At 38.5% G+C, this 16610-nt stretch overlaps 1 protein-coding gene across 1 annotated transcript in view; it reads left to right on the plus strand.

The window, feature by feature from the left end:
- Positions 1 to 16610, plus strand: part of LOC310900832 (uncharacterized protein) — a 566674-nt gene that overhangs the window by 106682 nt on the left and 443382 nt on the right. Inside the window, exon 7 of the mRNA XM_083839430.1 lies at positions 10502 to 10639. The gene's annotated coding sequence lies outside the window, so the exon portion shown is untranslated. The remainder of the gene's footprint in view (positions 1 to 10501; positions 10640 to 16610) is intronic.

The raw sequence follows: 16610 nt of genomic DNA on the forward strand, positions 1-16610 counted from the left end.
AATGATGAGGAATATCCAGGATCTACTTAGATAAATGTAAGCTTATATTCTTTAAATGCAAATGAAAAGGAAGTATGCCTCAAATTCTTAAGATACTAGCTGAATCTGACTCAGGAACATCAGTGTGTATATATAGGAGGATCAAAGTGAAACTTCTTTTCTAAATACTTTTCTAAAGATTCATAATTTTATGACCTCGGGTTATTTCTTTAAAACCTTCACGTGTATCATATTCCTTCTCTTGTTAAAACAAACTAACAAACAAGACAAACACCACCAACAAAAAAAAACAAATAAAACCAAACCCTGCCCAGCAGTATCATTGCAGGGTATTTCAAATTTCAACTACACTATGTGTAGTTCTGCTTGGGGTCCAGCTTTCCCCTTTTCCTGCTGACCTGACAACAGCAATGTATTTCCTGTCTGACTGCAGATCACTGGAGAAGTGCCAGTCATAATCTTTCCCTTATTGATTCTGGTCAGCAGCTATTGACAGCTTTAAAAAGATTATGTTTTAATTGGGGATCAGATAGATGGCATTTTAAGGTATTTAATTTCACTTTGTAACTCACTATAGATTATCTGAGTGGTTGCACAACTCAAGGAGGATAAAGACAAATGTGTTGTCCTTTTCTTTAGGTGACCCTGAGTGCAAATGTAGCTCAGGCTAAAGTGACTGAAAATCTTTTTCTATCACTGGGCTGAAAAGGTTGAATGTGAATTCATTAATGTTATCTTTGTTTAAGGCACAATATCTACACCTCACCAAGCTTGCATCTTCAATGGTCACACTTGTTCTTCATGTGGTTTAAGAGAGAAATAGATTGGCAACATAAGTGAAAAATCAAGACAAAGAATTAGAATTCTCATTGTCTTTAAACTTATATGTTCACTTACAGCTCTACAAAGTGGGTGTGCAGAAGCTCCATCCAATCTTTTTGATTGTAGTCCTTAATTTGACGGTGATTTCTTCTTGCAAAAAAGATTGAAGGTAGTGCTGGAAAAGCATGTTTCTTAAACTCTTTCCTGCATGTTCAAAGGGATAAGATCCTCCTACAATGAAAAGCAATTCAAGAGACAAGCAGTTCAAAAACAAACACACCCCCATGTAACTCAACCTGAACAACCAAAGTCCAATCATTCTACCTTTAGGACTCAAAATTGTCTGGCAAACTGTCTGACAATGCCTTCAAGAAAGCTAGATTCATCTCACTGTGAGATGCTTAGTAACACATACTGATGAAGTTAGGAACCTAGTGTCCTGTGTATACCAGCTGCATCAAGGATTATAATTTCAAATTTATTGTGCAGTAAGTTTTGAGGCCACTTTTCTGTCTATTTTTCTTTCTTTTATCTTAGTTAAGATAAAAGGTTGAAAGATCCTCTGTTCCTTAGTTTCATCATTGAATAACATTGCTACTGTTGTGCATAGCAAACTGGAGACCACTGAAGGACTGCAGGAGAAAGCTTGTTTGTTCTCCAAAATAGTTGTAAGACATGTTTTTATGCAGGTAGGCAGCTATCACGTAGAGTTAGTATTCCTGATAGATGAATAGATAAATGAGACACAGCTTATGTGATAGAAGACGGATCTTAAATATCTCTCTTAAAGAGTGAGGTGACTGATTGGAAAATAGAGATGAATGAAATACTTGTTCCCTTGATATTCTTTATATATTTTCAAAATATGTTCAGTAGATGCTATTATATACGCTTTGTACTTTGTCATCCCACTTACTCCAAGGAACCAAATACAAGTCATTAAGTCTAATCACCATTTCCCAACATTTTAAGGCAACAGACTCCCTGAGATGTAAGTGAAGAGAAATAGATGTGAAGTAGATGTCTCGAAGAGGCCAGGTGAATTGCACATGGTTCACTAGTTCTTTCCTCTGGCTATGGGATTGCCTCAGTTCTAGACATCTAAAATTGTGAGATGAATCCCACCTTTTTTTCATCTGTTAAACAGATAGTTAAACTTTGAGTGCAGTAGTTCAAGGTACTGAAGGCAATTATTCTCTCTGCAGTACTTCCACGTGCCCTGTCACCTTTCTCCTTTCCGCCATTAGGACCTCATAGTAGTGAATGTGTTTCTCCTCATACAATACCTGTGAGGCTGGGGAGCACTGTTATCCCTATAACGCTGCTGGAGACTTGAAGCATGGGCTGATTGACAATATGTCCAAGATTATAGTGGAAGTCAGTGGGACAGCAGGGAATTGAGAGCCAGGATAGCATCCAGACAGGGATATAATTTATTCTACTCTCTGTAAGTCAACTAAACAGCAAACTTGAGAGAAATTGGGATAAGTAGGAGTTCTGTGGACTATACAGAAGTAATGAGCCCTTAGAGGAAGGAAAAAATAAGGTGTCCTTTACATTGGGTTCAAGATTTTCTGGTTTTGGCTGAGTATCAAGTCCTAATTTTCCTTGTCTCAAGGAGCTGCTTGAATCAGCACGACTTCAGAAATCCTTGTAGAAATATAGAGAAAATATGTTTCAGTTCTATGGCGCCCCATTTGACTCTATACTCCCTCTTTCTTCAATTTTTTACATACAAATTTTCCTTCTTCTTGTTGGAACAGTAGTCAGTTGTCCTTCAGAAAGTCTGTAGGCTCTCAGAACAGAAACAGAACACATTATTTGAGCAAAGATGGAAGAGAAGAGCCTAGAGGAGCAGGACAAAAATATGAGGTGAGGTGATGGATTGATGGGAACTGATTGAGAGATCTGATCAGGCCATCTATTTGGCAGCAGTGTTTGGTGGGCCTGCAGGAGGGTGACAAGGATATCAGGAGGGACAAGGAGGCTGTGGTAATCAAAGGGAGAGAAGAATGCACTGCAGAACTTAAACTACCCACTGAGGACAGCCTCTCAGAAATGCCAAGAAATACAGTGTACTTTCGTACAGAGGATTTAATTGAAATAACCTCTAAGCCCATGTTGAGAAGGCAGTATTAATTGGCTCTGCCAAGCTTAAATGTTGAACAGCAATTTATATTTCATGCACTGACTCTCATATGGGCCAAGAACCAAAGAAAACAGGCTTTTCTGTGGCTAGGGATGAAGAGGGTGCCTTTTCTCTTTACATCAGATATTACATATCCCAGAGCTATTTCCTTACATTTGAAAAGACTTTATTTGTGGCTGAGTTCAGACTGACAGACTCCAGGCAAACAGCATCAAACAGTCCCCATAAAGTTTATTCTGAGAAAGTGAGTGACTCCATTTCAGAATGGTTTGGCTGGTGCTTTTATTGTTGTCAGCCCAGAATAATAATTATAAATATCATAATAAACTGATTGAATTTTCATCATTGCCAATGGTTTCTGTTCACACAAAATGGCTCTGAGGATGAATGCCTTCATCCGGTACATCCTGAACCATTTCTTCAACCTAGGCTGAATTCAGCACAGTCCTTTTCATCTCCACGTGGAAGTCAACCCTTTGGTCTTTCCCAGCCTTAGGTTATACTCATTTGCTTTAAGTGGTCAGCAAACTCATCGAAAATCTATGCTCAGCTGCTCCCTGCTGTTTAATGGGCTGATTCAACATCAGAGAGAGAGAGAGGTCTCCTGCATTTTCCTCAATTTTATCCTTCATGCTCCTGATTCACTCATTCAACTATGCTAGTGATAGGAACTGTGGGACTCCACATATATAGATGCAATCCCAGCAGACACTGATATTTGAAGCACTGTGTTCTATAGACCTGCTTTGAGCAAGGTTAGTCAACTCAGCGCTTAAAAAGCTGGCAGCCATCTGGAGCCCAGCCTACGCCAGAGTTCAAAATTGTTTCCTTCCCTGTTGGTAGCAACAATTGGGGGGCTGGGGAGGTTAAAGCTTGCTTAGAAGCAGATCTGTAGAAGAGGAGAATTCACTGCAGGCTGAAATCACAAGGTAACCCCAGATCCTATAGGTTCATGGACATTGTGCCCTGTAGTACAACCTCTGCTTAGAGGCATCATTAAACTCCTGATAATTAGCAAGTCATTAGGTTTCAACTACACTTAAAGGTTAAAAGGAGCATCTCTGGTGTTGGATATTTTGTAATTTTCTTTCTATTGTGTTCTTATGTATTCTCTTTGTGTGAAGCGGTTCTGGTGCTCACCTCTTATCCACAAGCTGAAATCAGTGCATACTGAAACTCTTCTTTGAAAACAAAGCAAAAGTTATGTCAGCTTTTCTTAAATTTAGGCCACAGTAAAGAAAATGGTGGTGTAGGAAAGGTTTAACACTGTTGACTCTTCAGTTTTTGATCAGACCCTTGGGGATGAGAGTTTGATAGCAAGCTCAAGCTGTACAATAGCAGTGCGACACAGCACAGCAAAATGACAAGATGATTATCGATGCCTTGATGAAATAATGTTGGACATGTCATTTCCTGTGGTCAATATGTCCTGTAATGACTCCTTCAGTATGATCTTGCTTGATGAAGTGTTGTTTAACCACTTCTGTTATGTCTGTCTTTCAAGCTACAGAATAATCAAAGCTGTCTTGTTGCATTTGGAACAAATCTTAAACAGTCTATTTCAGGCTCAAGAAGAAGACAAAGTGTGTCATCCCTAGTATTTCCAAGGAATTGTGCTAGTATTCCTGGTAAACTTTTCCTAACAGGTAAAGCACTGTACCAATATAAACCCACAAATTTTTTGCAACAGTTGCAGATTAGTTTTCATGGCAGTAGTTTTCTCACAGGGTGATGCAGAATCTTTTGTCTCCTCCTGACTTTTAAAGCCAGTGAAATTAAGTAATGATACTCCTCTTTTCACTGTAATGGAATGAACTGAAACTAAATAAATAAAAGAAAAAGAAGAAAAAACCTGCTACCATACAGTATAATAGAATGAGTGGAGTGGAGGAGTTTGAGAGCTGATCTGTATGATGGCTGTCTCTCTAGCCATGCTGTCTGAACAGAAGGCCAAAATCACAACTTTTCCGTAACCCTTTTGCATTGTCTTTCCTGATAAAGTCTACAGTCTTCCTGAAAGTTTTGGCATTTGTGGAACCAGCTCGATGTCTCATTGATTTTGCAGTCTGTCACAGCTCAGGGGACATCTGAGGACTACTGAGCATTAAGAGGACACTCTTATGTCCCAGGAGTTCCTTGCTTCTGCAGTAGCTAGGAAGTGTCAGTCGCCCTGGATGGCTGTGTGAAAGCTTGACTCTGCCTCAGTTAGCAGCAGATGTTGGCAGCAAACCATGCTAAGAGTGGCGTGACTGCAGTTTGTCATATTAGATGGAAGAAAACATTCCTCTCAGCCCCGTGTGAGGGATCTGTACTTTCATTCATCTTGCCTAGACCTGTGGAATTCCATTTTATATGGAATTGTGTGAAGCTGCAATTAAAAAACAGAAGCTAAATGCTTGGCTTGCTTTTCACATTCTTACTCAGTAATAGAATATTTTACCTGCAGATAGCAGCAAACTCCTATGCATTGCAGAACGATATCTTAGCTTTGGGGAAGTACCTATTTATTTTCTTTTAATAAATGAAAAAAAAAAAAAAGAAAAGTAATATTTCTCCACCTAATTGATGAATCACGGCACATCTAATTTGTTAGCAGGTTTTGTTAGATCACGTGATATCCCACAACCTGACAGAGTGCCATGCACTCACTGCAATAGCTGCTTTTACTATATTACATACAGGTAAAAATGAGTAGGAGGAAAGGGCACAAGTATTTGTGACTTGCACTTCACTCAAACCAAGTCTGAGATAAGAGAATAACCTACAAAAAATGTAGTTTCCATTTTGTCAGGGAGTATAAATTGGTTTCTTAAATGGCGACAGAAAAAACATATTTGAAATGGGGACCATCTGCAGGTTGAGTCCCTTAGGTATCAATAGAGAATAGTATCTAGAATCCAAGATGCTGTTGTAGCAAGGGGCTATAAAGAGGGCTGAGTGGGATGACAAAACCTCTTGTCTGTTATAGTAACTTCCCCCCAAAGCCCAGACATCTTTTTCTTTGCTTGCTGCTTTGTTGCTTTTAATCACATTTTATTTTTTATTTTTTATTTTTAACATTTTAATTTCATTTTTCTGACGGGAATTACATCGTTAATATTATACAAAGTGAACCCACTCATGCATATTATGAATTTACTTTGATCTGACTTACTTGATACCGAAAGAGTTTTCTGCACCCTTGAAGAAATTGAATGGAAGATGAGAGTGAGGGAACTGAGCGCAGCTGTGTGGCCATGCAGTGCTTTGGTCCATGAGGGCTGGGCTCTGAAATGTGGTACGTTTATGGTACAGATTTTTGCCTTTTAATTCTTGACATCCAGCTGCTTAACAACAACCACCTTGGGCAGTAGTTCATGGTGACTTGTGCTTTATGGTATAGTATATGGTATAGTATTCTCATTCTTATTGGATGCCAATATTTAGATTGCAGTCACTCTAGAAAATATGTAAGCAGGTGCCACACAATGACATTCCTTCAGTTCCTGACATGAGCTTGAATTAGAAAGAGCTGGATGATCATAGAAACCCCTTTATTTTCTTTGGTGATTGTTCTTTGAAGCATCAGTGGCATAGAATAGAGTGGTACGTTTTCAGAGGGCTGTTCAGAGGCAAACACTAGTTTGGGCATCCGATTTTAACTTTAACATAAGACAAGGGAATTTTCAGAGCTAAAGGTGGGCAGGGCTCTGACTCTAAAGTTGTGCTGTAAGTCTGGAGTGCTGAAAGGCTCGGACAGACAGTGAGTTGATGAAAGCTTCAGTGCGATTGTGATTCTTCTCCCCAATTTATGTTATAGATGCACTTTACACTTGTCAGAAATAAAAGTTCAGTTTGAAACAGAACTTTGCAAGTTTACACATTTCTACTCTTCCTGCTTTTTGAATCATCATATATTAGAAAATCCTGTATGTGAGAAAAGTGACCAAATGAAAGATCTTTCATGTTTGCATTTCCTGGTGTCCTTTTTTTTTAATATATATATATATATATATATATAAGTGTAAGAGCTCGCCACTGCATTAACAAATTATCTGGGGGCACAGATCTTCCATTGCTAAATTGTCATAGCTCCAGTGAAGTCAGTGGGGCTGAGGACCTGCCTGACTTTGCAATCAAGTAAGCATTTCCTGTTGTGGATAATCTACTCAGTAAATATGGAGGGTTTCACCTTACCAGAAATAGTTTCATCCTTTCTCTTTGAATTTTTGTACTTAATACTATATGGCTAATCAATAAATTGCTTGATCAGCTGCCCACCCACACAGACATGTCCTTAATGCTTTCTATAAGTTTCTAACAACCTTTTGGCACCAGATGTGGAAGTTCTGGGAACCATCTTAGCTGAAAAGACTGAAAATGCTGTCCTAATGATAAATGCACTGCTTCTAAGTGAAACGAACTTGGACCAGTGCATATTGTCAGGTCATGCTTTAAAATCTAGCATTGGCAAAGGTGCCTCTTTAGCAAATTTTCTGATTTCATCAATTGTTACTATTTGACGTCTTTTTTTCCAGAGCTGCTGATATATGCCAAATGATCTTGATATCTAGGAATCCGTCTCTTAAAAGTACATAAAAAAAAAAAAAAAAAAGAGAGAGGGAGAGAGAAAAAAAGCAGATTGCTACATCTGTTCCTGGTCATCAGACACTTTGAACTTGTGGTCAGAGCACGGCTAGAGTAGATGCTCTCAAACCATATTACTTTGCTATGTTGTTGAAAGATTGTGTCCCCTGATAGAATCATTCTTGCCTTTTATGTCTGCTTCCCTTATTTTTTACCTCAAATACCTTCTTACGTATCTTTTGTTAACATTATGTTCTGTGTCTAAAAATGAGAAGCAGCTTAATGTAAGCCGCTCTTATACTTCCCACCAGTCTTTTGCAGGTTTTTGGTATTCTTTCTGTCCTTCAACTATCATTTCCCAAAGACCAGACTCTACTGCGAGAAGCTGTTGCTCTCATTTATTCATTCATGAAAAACCCCAGGCTTCCCACAAAAAAAAAAAACACAACAAGAAAGACAAAACAAACAAAACAACCAACCAACACAGAAGCAACAACAACAAAAAAATTGCAGTAGATAGTATCACAGGAGACTTCTGCAAATGAATATAGTTCTATTGTGAAATATTTTTCTGAATACATTTTTTTGTCTTTCTGCATGTGTGGTAAATAAATTCCCTGGCTTATTTATTTTGCTGCTTCATTTGTGCTTCTGTGAGCTATTTGAGCCTGGTTTCTTTATGCATTTCTTCTTTCATTTTCAAGGCCCTGCACAGCTTCTTCCAATCCATACCTACCCCTTTCCCTGTTTGTTACAGCCCCGCTAAGCTGTCCTGGTAGTCACTGGCGCTATGAGCAAGCAAATAGTTGACACAATGTCTCCTCTTGCTGTGAGAGTCCAACAACTTCATTGTTGGATCAAGCTTATTGCCTGGTCCACCACTGAGTCTGAACTGTAAACAGCTGTGGATCTTTGTAGTCATTAACAGACTCCTCTTGAGTGGTGCATAAGCCTGAATCCACTGGGGAAATAGAACTGGCAATGTGCCTAATGGTGATTCTTGCAAGTTTTAGAATGGGGGATCTGAAAAGGGGCCAGCAATCCTGTTAAGCTTAATTTCATTATTTATTTTCCTCTTAATGCTGTGTATTTCCTGGTTCAGTGACTACTGCTGGAAAACCAAAGAATTCTAGGTTGTGCCCATCAAAAGTTAAAATCCGCGGTGAGACTGCGTGAGTGCTGCCAGCCCTACCTGAGCTGGGTTTTCTGTCTGTTTCCTCCTTGCAGGCTATGGGATTCAAATGCCTGTAGGGTGCAGGGAGGTGAATCCCTTTGTCCAGTGATTCTTCCATTGCCAGGATTGAACTAATGAATGGCAAATGGTTTGATTTTACACCGTTAGCAGACATATGGTGGAAATGGCTTCACTGGAGACGCTGAGCTCTCAGTAGCATGAGCTCAGGACCACTCAGAATTTTCACAGGGAAGGGGAGTGTGATGAGCAGACAGGCAGGGGAGTAAGAGTGGAGTGAGTCAGTAATCTGGAATTACCAATGTGGCCTCATCGAGAGTTTTGCAGAGGCACAGACGTGGATACCTTTTGTTCACAGGACATCCTGACTGCTGACTTATTTGTTAGTCTACATGTTCTTGCTCTCTTTTATACATGAAATACCATCCCTGAACAGAGAAGGCTTCCCACAACACGTGACAAGTTGATGAGGGAACACCTTTTTTCAACCAAAACTTTTCATCAGAAAATTCCCAATAAACTTGAGAGTCAGTGGGTATGAATCTGACCCTGGATTCGTTAAAGGACATACCTGGGATTTAATTTGCTGGAATTTAGAGAGGGAATCTATCTATGAGATGACTCAATCCATAACCTTACACTGCAGGATTAATGGTTACAATGGATTTGTTTTTTTGTCTGCCTCTATTTTAAATACACTGCTTGCAGGGATTAATAAGTATGCCCTTTCACTGCTGAACACGGGCTCTCTTATCAGAAAGAAATTTACATTATAGCCCATAATACATCATAGGCAATGTAATATAGTTATTTAAAAACAGACAAACAAACAAAAACCACCATTAACACAAACTCTGGTCTTTGTTTCCTTCCCTTTTTTTACATTTCTCCTGCTTCTAACCTTTGTTATTCAATGAAAACAAAACAAAAAAAACAAAACAACCCAGACCAACACATGAAAATATTATCAATACAGTATATTTAAAAATTTGTGGAACTATCTATAAACACCCTTTCATGAGGTCAAGTTACCAAAATCCAAGAGATAATCATGTGGTAGCTGCAACATGGTTTAATAACATGTTGGCTGATGTTATAGGGTAGCTGTTTTCTCCATTAATATATTACTGTCTCCTCCTGAGCTGTCTGCATGTTGAATTCCAACACTCCTTGCATCTGTCTTAAATGATTGTGTTTAAAGGGCTAAAAAGTATTCCAGAAAGATGCACTGAAACTGGAGGAGCTGCCCTAGAGCTCTTATCGGTGTGGTGCAATGCAATGCTGATATACATTTTAGGTAATATCATCACTCTTCTGAATTTTTATTCTTTTAAAGAATGTTGACAATTCAGTCAGGCTTTGTGCATTGTGTTTGTACAAGGACTACCAAATAATCAAGGACAGTGAAAAGTACATTCATTATTTGCATGTTTTTCTGTTCTTAGAGCTGCTCCAAGCAGACTTGCATTAAATATTTTATTTTATTGTATTGTATTGTATTTTATTTGGAAGCGAGGTGATCTTCAAGGATGTTACTTATCAGGTGAAGAAAGGTTAGAGGCAGCTTTGGATGATGCATTTCAGATTTGATTGAGGCTCAGTTTTATAGTTTAAGGAACATAAGAATTTTTCCCGGGTCTCTGATTTGCTAAAACTGACTATTTGCTTTCTAGGGTCAAGAGGATCTGCTCTAAGTCATCCTTTCCCAAGGAAAGCATCTAACTTTGCCTGCTCTTCCCTTCTGTTCTTTACAAAAGTCCTTTATTTTTCAGGCTTTTGAAACCTAGGTTTCCCACAGCAAGAAGTCTCAGAGGTCTTTGCTGGTGCGTTTCCAAAGCAGACGCCTGTTGAACAAGGAATTGCAGCAGGGGATGCCTGTTTGCTTCTCTCAGCTACTGAGGAGGAAAGAGGTGAGGGTTCTCGAGAGTATTCATTCTGAGTGCTGGACAATGAGCCGTCCGGCAGGGTGTGGTGCGCAGACATAAGGCATGGGAGGAGATCGTGGGGAATGTTAGCAAGCCAATAGACCTTTTCTTCCCCAAACTGGGCAACTGCAGTTTGATTTGTTCCAGCTGTGGCAAAGGCACCTAGTGGTTTCAGTAGTGGGGCCATCAACCCTTTGAGATGGTTATTTCAAACATCGTGACATTTTGTGACATTGTAAAGAACACAGAGGTGTTGTCTGAACTTCAGCAATCTGAGACACTGGCCTTTCCTTTTCTTGCTCAGGAAAACTTCTTTTGAGGGTGAATTTCTGTGTGTTCTCTCTTCGGCATAAAGCACCTCTGTATATCTCCAAAGTAAAATGGAGACAGAGCTGCTTGCAGAGGGAAATAAAATAGTTTTCTCTGCACTTTTTCCTTGGGAGTATGCAAAAATCCCATGTGCATTTTTTTATGAATTGGACCCTTCTGTTTTATAGCTGGTAGTATTCATGCTTATTACAATGCCATATTATGGCCTTAGACACTTTTTATGTCCCTATAACATAGCACCCTAGAGAAAGATGCTTCACTAAGCAAGAACCAGTAAACTTGCTACAGAATCAGCGGAATACTTTTCACAAAAGTGCATAAACTTCTGTTCTTAAACATTGTCATCCTTCACCTTAACAAGCACAGAGAAAGGTTCCACTGGTTTCTATGCCTTGTTAGGTCTATCATCTTTTTAATTAATAGTGTTTTTACGAAGCCGTCTGAACTGTGTCATTTCCATTATCAGAAAACCATTGCCATTAATGAATAATTTTCATTTCTGATCCTTGATATCATGCTAGTTGATCTCCTGTTTCCATGCCGCCGAATGATAGCATCGTTTTCTGCCCACGATCAAATTTAATTTGGACTCTGATTATATTATGCTGTTGCGACTGAAGTGTCAATTTTTGTCAGGCAATTAGGAGCTATAACCTGTGAAGTTAAGTTTGATAGGCATTGTAATTGGATTGTTACAGTAATAGCTTGGAACATTCCCTTTTTTTCTTGCTTCTTTGATTCTTGATGCATACTTTAGTTGTGAGAACAAAGGCATTTTGTTATTATGCAACCATAGGATGTTCAAGACAACAAGATGGAGTTCGGGTTTTTCCACTTTCCCCAGATGGACCTAATTGGGGTTTAGTTTTGACCACAGATCATGCCAGGATTTTAAAAGAATTCTGGTGGAGGTGGGGTGGGGGGTCAAGCAAACCTTGAAAAAGAGAGCTATGGACCCAGAGATACTAGGATTATAATATGGACGTATACTTTAAATTAGAAGCTTAAAAGGAAAAGAAAAATCAGACTGGAAGTGTGCCAGATTATCTTGGCTACTCTCATTCCTTTTACTGGCCTTTGTGGTTTATGTTCTTTGCAAGTATGGAGGACTATAATTTCAGGTCATGCTATGGCCCAAATTTTATGTTAGTGTAGATCAGTGCAGTGTATTCAGATGAATCAACAGAGAAGTTGGCCCCATAGAAAATAATCACAAGAGCTAATGTTTAATGGAGAACACTTTTATTCTTATTGGATCTTTGCTGACAGACTGAAAGTTATATTTTTTTTTTTAAATTATTATTAACATTTTTCCTCTGCAGACACAGTAGTTCATAGCCTGGCTGTTTGTCATGAGTTTTGTTCTGAATATCTTTAGGGTGTGCTCAGACCCTCCCCTAGCTTTGTCTCCTGATCCTTTCTAATCAAAGGTGCAATGAAGATAACTTTTAAAAAAGGACAATGGAGAGGATATTTTTTCCAGTGCTTATGTCATTGGACACTTTTCATAAGTGCTGCTATGTGACAAGCAAATGGTGGAGGAAAACAAAGAAATTCCAGCTGCTATGGAATGCAAGGAAAAAGCTCACCTGCAACATGTTTTATTTATTTATTTTCTGGAGAAAATTGCAAATCAGTACTGTTGCTGTTAGGAAAATGCGAAAAAGAAATTAAACCTTTAAAAGCAACTACAGGAGGATTTCAAAAGTTTTGTATGTTGGGCGCAGGGTAATTGTGTCCTCGGAGTTAGCAAATATTGACCAGGGTTCCACACCTCATCCAGTAGGTAGGAAACCCAGCCATGTTGTACCACCCTGCCTCTGATAAATATGTGATACCCAGTCATTTCACAGTGTGGCTGGCTAGGTCTGCTGCTTCTTACTTCAGGCATGTGTTTATGCTTCTATTTTGATATCCTCAGCTTGTGGTCAGTACTTCATCAAGGAGTAATCTGGTGAGTTTGCAGCATTCTTTGTTAAGTCATTTGCACCTACTGGACCTGTGCCTGACCCACCTCCAAACAATGTTCCTCCTCTTTCTGTCCTCTTCCCAAACCTATGCCAGAGATTTTTTGTCAAGGGATATGGGTTGAATTGTCATATCCCCTTGCTTCAGTAATGTGCACCCTCAGTAGCTGTTCTGCTTTATAATTCCACCTTCTTGAGGTGTACACTTCCTGGATTCATTTAATACTTATATTGCTATAACCCTCTGCAAAATTTCACAATGTCCAGTTCGGTCTTCTCAGTTTCTGCAGGTCTCAGGCAGACCATATGTTCTTGAGGCTGTCCTCTCCTCTGAGCTCGCTTAGGATGCCAGGAAATGGAGACAGCAGGAAACTGCAAAGCAGCAGTTACCAGACTCTGTATCACTCAGTGGGGCTCTACTAGAGGGACCATTTCATTTTGTTTGTACTTTGCACTGAAGCTTAGATGCTAAAATCTAGACTTTTTTTTTTTTTTCACCATAACTTTTTCCATTTTCTTTCTTTTTGTCTTGTTTCCACTTACACCATATTTTCTTGCCAGTCTTATCTATTTGAATATACAGAGCCTAAATACGGGGGCTAAGCTTCATGACGTTGACCCCTTTAGTCTCACAGTGTTGAAAACAAGAACCTGAGAGGATGCACCAGGACTGTTACTGAGGTAGTGGATTGCTGATGTGACAGAAACAGCTGCATATGAAAAGGTGATATATGGAATAGAAAGTAAGTTAGATGAATTTGAAGGTATTTGTAATCTATTCTTCTGCTGCATCAGAAGAGATGTCCTGAAATATGATAGAAGATAGTGGCAAGAGGTTGAAGGGTGAATGAAAGCTTTTGTTTCAAAAGGTAATAATAATAACTTATCTCCCTGCTTTTCTATTGCCTTACTTTTCTTTTTCCTTTGTTTTTCTTCTTCCCTGGGAGATAAGGATGGGCTGCAATTATACCTGAAAAAGGAGTGAAAGTCATATAAATTTTTCTGTACATATGTTCTGTTTGCAAAAAGACAGACTTAGAACCTGATGAAAAAGAGCAATAGGAAGACAAATAGGCATGTGAAAATCCATCCCAGGCAGTAGATATATGCAGCTTTCTAGAATGTAATGGTGACGGGAGTGTGTATTAAATTTCTTCTTTTCAGTTGATCTGATACAGGTGTAGCAATTACCACAGACCGATGTCATTAATTGTAATGTTCTGTAGGAGTAATCAATGAACTCTGTTTCCTGAAAACAGTTTCACCTTTCTGCTATTAGTACTATAATGAAGAGGGTGCAGTATATACTTACATAAAGAACTTAGAATCTATTAGCACCTGTGCTGAACAGTAAAGCTGCTGATACTTTGCATGCAAATTGTAGTCATCATCTGAGAAGAAGCAGAGTTCATAGGTTCAATATTCTCTCCCTTTCAGTCTCCTATGTCAGCTATGTCTTAACCAGCTGGGGGCAGAATTACATTCTGGAAATTAGGGAGAAAAAAGGTTAAAATTGAAAAACTACTATTTCTGCATCTAGCCTCACCATTTGTATAAAACAACATGAAAAATCCTAGCAAGTATAAATGATGTCTGATTTCACATTATATTTTTAAAGTGTCAGTGCTCGAGTAGGCTTACATTTGACAGGTGATTTAAATACTTCAATACATTTCTATAGCCATAAGAAAAAGTCTTTATCAGGATAAAAACTTGACAAAACTATTCATTTTTGTACTAATGCAAGAAATATTACTACTCTTTTTGACACACAGATATGAGGCACTATATTCATCTTCATAATTTATCTAAGTATTTCATTATTTGAGACTATTTAAATGAGTGCTCATTTATGTTGTTTTTACTATATTTATCTTTTATCCTGATTCTTGAACATTATGCTCTGAGTTCATACCTGATTATTACTGGTACAATCTTACCATTATGCTAAGATAAACATATCTTTATTTCTCTTCTAATGAATTTACATTTGGCACAAAGTGTGGTGTATTTGTTTTCTCATATCAAGATAATTTTAGTGCCTTCTATTTGTGAAATAAATATGTCTTCAGCCATCTCCCAAGCTTCACCATCTTTCCCCTCACATCTGTCTCAAAGGAAGCAGTTGTGGAGGTCTCTGGGTTCAGTTTTTGAGCACCATGAAATGTTCACAAACTCTCTGTGCAGTCCTGTGTGAAATAATATTAAGATAGGCGGCCTGTTGTGAACATTGTGACACAGAAAGGAGGCATAGAAAAATTACAGCTGTAGACCAGTAGAATGTAACAATGTACTGAATTAATGAACCAGAACTGAGAAAAGCACAGAGAGGAAAAAATAATATTATAGCACTCCTATGGACAACAAATATTTTGCTTCCCTGGCTCACTTTGGCAGCATGTCCATGATGGTTTAGGAATGAGTCCAGGAATGTTTCACACGTTAGATCAGTTTCATCCCTGGCTGTGCAGACCAACCAGGTGAAAAATATGGAAGAAAATTCACCCTCAAGTACAGTGAGATATAATGATACTAAAATGAGACATTTAATAGAGTACTGAGACTATAGTAAAGCGCTGACTAGATTTTTCTTGATACTTTGTGTGTGAGCATGGACTACCATATGAAAATCTTCACGTGGGATTTTCCAAAATATTTTTGCTTTTTGCTTTTATTTTTGCTTTTGCTTTAGATCTGTGAAGATAAGAGCAATTTGGGTTGTGTTCAAGCTTTCTTAAAATCCAGCAATTTTCAAATATTTATGAAAATTTAGGAATTCTGGTCTGAGTTTATACTTAAAGTATATCTCAAACACATACAATAAACATAAAATAGGGAAGAATTCATCACAGATAACTATGATTCATTGTCTCAAGCAATTTTCTCTCCTTGAAATTTCCAAATCAAAGGTAGACAATGGCACTATGACTGAACCACAGAATTTCTTAGCATCAGAGTAAATTGGCTTTACAGCATGAGGAAGGTTTTCCTGTAATGACATTAGTCTAGGGAATAAACAAAGGATTAATATTCCGGGCTCTGATTTTCAAAATTGCTCTCAACATTGACCTGTTTCTGCTTCAGCCTATGCTGAAGTAGACTATCACGAGCACTTCTGGATAGTTCATTTTCCACCGGCTATTATCACTGCATTCAGCCAAAAGAAAAGTCAAAACAGTGTCGACTGTATTAGTAATCAGATAAACAGAAAACCACAGAAATCATTCATCTTCATTGTAGTCGTGGCCATGTGTTTCCTAATGGCTGTTTTTTTTTGAGCCTGTAGCACGGGCAGAGTTTATCTGGACTGACCCAGGAGATGGTGATGATCTGATGTTGGCCTCAGGCTGGCAAATTGTCTGTTGATTTGACCATGAAAGGAAATAGGGTCCATGAAATCTAACGGAGTCAACCTGTTCTGCAGCTCAGGCTTTACAACTAGTATAATCTCACACCAAGTTTTCACTTCTGTAACTTTCTCTGTTTTCCTTTACAGGAAACTAGGGCACTGATTTAGGTCTTTCTCTCTTATCTCATCAGCTGTCTTCATGAAACCAGTAGGAATATCATTTCTGAGATTTTTAGCCCTCAAGTTCAAATTGGCTAATGGTTCAGTCTTTTGTTGGAGTGAAAGGAAAGGGGAGAGAAAAAAAAAAAGA

Source organism: Anser anser (assembly GCF_964211835.1).
Source record: "Anser anser genome assembly, chromosome: 5".
Taxonomy (NCBI): Eukaryota; Metazoa; Chordata; class Aves; order Anseriformes; family Anatidae; genus Anser; species Anser anser.